The sequence below is a fragment of the Pseudoliparis swirei genome, chromosome 15 (assembly GCF_029220125.1).
Source record: "Pseudoliparis swirei isolate HS2019 ecotype Mariana Trench chromosome 15, NWPU_hadal_v1, whole genome shotgun sequence".
NCBI classification, from domain to species: Eukaryota; Metazoa; Chordata; class Actinopteri; order Perciformes; family Liparidae; genus Pseudoliparis; species Pseudoliparis swirei.
In genome coordinates, this window is record NC_079402.1 from 17,377,607 (window position 1) to 17,381,756 (window position 4,150).

Here is a 4,150-nt window from a genome sequence, read left to right on the forward strand (position 1 = left end):
CTGTCACCAGCCGAGCCGAATGGCGGAGCCAACAATCCACCGTTTACACCTCGCTGCTACGGCTTCACAGCGTCTAACAGGAATAACAATGTGTTCACTGTGTCGCCTCGGGTTTATAATGAATTAAAAATCGTATTTTAATTTGTGTTTGTTTGTGTAATTTAATTTGCTGTTGAGCATGATCGGGCTTAAGATTGCATCAGTCGGAGGCGGCCGCATCGGAAACACTGTTTCAGCTTCGGGTAGAGCAGCAATGAAGGAATTCATTTCCCCAACAGCTGATCTCAGACCAGTGAAGATTATAAGTAAGTAAGATATAAGGATAGGCTTTACTTTACTTACTTATTTCCAACGCTGTGGTTGGCTTCTGCTTCATCATTGCTTATGAATGCATGTGGATCTGTTCACATGCACACCTCCGTGCACACATGTAGTCCTTCACGGTGCTGACATCTGCATTTTTTGTAATGTGCTTGCTGGTTTTTAGTGTATCAAATAAAACTAAACACGCCCCCGTCCGATACGTTGCTGTGTTGTGCTGTGCTGCACACAACGCACACCGAACACGATGTTTGTGTTCAGGAGCAAATCTCACGGAGTTGCTCCTGAATTTGAGATTTCTTGCACTCAGCATCTGTTCCGTGAGCCGACCGGGTGGCAAATTCCTCTGACGGAGTCCAGCTATAACTATTACCCTTCCTTTTGCTCACAGGGCCAATAACTGATCATATAGCTTTTCTTAGTTCCTCTCCAGTTCCCCCTTAAACGCCCTGACACGCTGATGCTCCTGATTTACCACTTCACTGAACCCTAACCATGACATTTCCTCTGTTGCCAGGGGTTGTTCCCTCCTGCTTCCCCCCTACCTCCGCCTGTCTGTGTGCCTCCGCCTCTTCTCCCTCCTACTTATTCAGATTCCTGCTCCTCTCAGTTTGCTAGATGTCTCATAGCATCTCTAAATATAACCAAGCATGTCTACCTCCTCTGCTTCCTCTTCCTCTCTTCCTCCTCCTCTTTACTCAGTCCTGTCTGACAAATGTAAGCGTGCCGAGACAATTCCATCTGACATGCCTTTACATAGCAATTCAATCCACGGCACCTTCCGTCTCCTCACCACAGCGAGACCCAGAGGTGTGTGTGTGTGTGTGTGTGTGTGTTTGGCATGGATGCAGTTCTCAACATCCCAGATATAATCGGAATATTATTAGATCTGCGCAGCTCTTGGCTTCTTGTGTTTTTTAATACATCAGATATGCGTTTTCAGAGTCAGCGCAGCTTAGCATAGGGAGATCAGATGTGACCTTAACATTATAATCACACACACACACACACACACACACACAGGCAAGATGACAGAAGCCTATAGTCACACAGCAAAGCCTTCTCTGAGAGGTATAGGCAGCACGACGGCTGTGGTAAATCTCAAATAATAACCGAAAAGAGTTATGACCCTTGCTGGCATTATGCCGTCGCACACCTTCCTCCTCCTGCCCGGGGATTCATCTCTTGTCTGCCAATAAAGCTCAACATGAAAATGTCACATGTGGTAAAGAGCTGGCCTCCGCCACCGGAGAGAGCCTGTGCAGCATTAGGAGGGGCCGGATTCATTAAAGTGTCGGCGTAAATTTTGATACGGAGGTTATAGTTTGCGGAGCGAGAGGCAGGAACTCTGGCGAGGAGGTGGATGCGGGGCAGAAAAAAGGGGAAGAGTGCGATGGGGGAAAGAGAGAAGATATAAGTGACATTGGTGGGAGAGAAAAAAAGAGATGGGCCAGAAGATGGAAAGAGGGTAGGATCAGGATGACACCCCCCGTAGAATGATTTACGGTAATGGTCCTGCGACTGGTGGATGAAACTCAGAGGAAAATCTGTCAGGGTGAATGTTTAAAGTAGACTGCTTTTTACAAGAAATGGGAAGTAAGACTGACGGCCACCATGAGATGGGGTACATAGGAGAAGGGGAAATGTAATTTTATCCACAAAGACAAATCTTCAAGGTCACACAGACAGCGTGGATCGATTATATGCTTGAGATATACATCAGCGTGTGTTTCTAAGCCGGATTCAGTGTACTATCTACCATCTGTACACACTGCAGTGATAAGAAAGTCAAATGAGAAGGAATCATGTTTCTTTCTATATCCATTAATACATCTGAGTGTGTATGCTTGATTTTTCTCGCCCAAGGCTCTGTCAGCTACGATTTAAAAAACTGAAAAACATGGTTATTAGGATTAATTATGATAAAAGGGGTTGACGGTGGGGGCACGGTTGTGACAAAGATCCTCCTCGTCAGAACCGGAGAAAGAAGGAGGGAAAGAGAGGAAAACAGTGGAAGTAAATAAAAGTGTCAGCCCCTCGGGTATGTCTCTCCCTGAATAACCTGGGAGCGGTGAAGGAGTCACTAATTACCCCTCCCACGGAGGAGAGGGGAGCAACAGAGCAACGGCCAGTCACACTCGCACACAGAATTAGCCCAGGCGTGTCAGAGGCTATCACAAGGAGATAACAAGCCACAGATCCATAGATCGTGAAAGGCAAACGACAGCATCACGCCCGACTGCCAGTGGCAGTGGTATCTATATATCTATATATCTATATATATACAGTATATATATAGATATATATATATATGTATCAAGGCCGTAGATCTTCAAAAACAAGCCGCGGAATCGGTGTGACGAGAACATCCTACTAAATACAGCGAGGCAGACAGGCTGTCACACGGCGACCGGATGAATCAGAAAGGATGTCACCATGGCAGATCATCAATGACTGATAACAGGGCCACGGACTGTTTAACATGGAGGAAAAGAAGAATTTTGCATATGGGGAATAGCAGTCACACTGTGCGCCCGAGAGCAGGAATAACAGACATTTGATGTGAGGAAAGAGATGTGCAGAGAGAGGGATATCAGCAGTAAAAGTATACCTTTCAGCCAATGTGAATAGGCCTTGATTACAATCTCTTCTCACTTGTTTTTGTGTGGATAGCCTTCTGTTGCTGATGATATACCTTTTGTTTTCTTTTGCCACTTACATCCTTTCAATACTTCTTCTGAATTGATGTCTTATTTTTCCCATTCTGCGTTGACCCCGTTCTCATGCATTTTTAAAATAGCTGCCTATCTAATACATCCTTCATTTTCCAGGAGAGCGAGCCCATCGCGCTTCTATGTAAATGCAATAATATGGAAACAATTTCATTTTTTATTTCCCCTCTTTGTCTCCCCGCTCTTTTCAGGAATTCCACGCCGTCTTCCACCGCGAGAGAATGAGTCACTGAGAGAAGAGCTGCGGAAAGAGAAGAGGGATCAAATCAAAAAGGAAAAGGAGGCAGGGAGAAGAAGAAGAAGAAGAAGAAGAAGAAGAAGAAGAAGAAGAAGAAGAAGAAGAAGAAAAAGAAGAAGAAGAAGAAGAAAAAAAAGTTTAAACAGATAGGCCATTATGTGGAAGTACGCAGGCCCATCCTTGGTCATCCAATCTCCTGAGGGCCCAGGGGACAAAGCAAGTGGAGAAGGAGGGTCTGCCAAGAAGACAAGCCAGTGTGATGGGCACAGGAAGGATGGACAGGCTGTATTTCCTGTCTCCTTGCTTGTTTGCCGGTAACCTCTTCAGCCTCATCGAGAGTTTGTCTCCCTGGCGAGTTAAAAATAAATAAGGAGCCAAAAGTGCACCACTTCAGAAGAAATGGGAGAGTGTGGACATTTCTCACATTCTCATTTCATGAGTATTTGATGCTGCATATATTTATTTTTTTGTATAAGAAAAGCTAATCTGAGGAGGTTAGAATTTATCACAGTGATCTTTAATCAATTTTTACTTGCTGTGCTTAATATTACCACACCTTGAACTGTGAATACGGTAACCCATCCTTTCTAGGGGACCATCTTCGTTGAAAAGGAAGTCCTTGGTGTATAGATTTGAGATAACCTAAGCAGCTGCACACAATCCGATGAAATAATGAATCTTACACGGTCTATTCTGTCATGAAATTGGAACTCGGTCAATCTATTGTACAAATCGCTCACTGCAATAAGGAATACAAAGCAATGGGGAGCTCTCTCTCCTTGTTGAAGTACTGACAGAACTAGGCCTTCAAAACATCAAACAGCCTGTGGATGTTGGGGCAGAGAGAGACTCAAGAGAA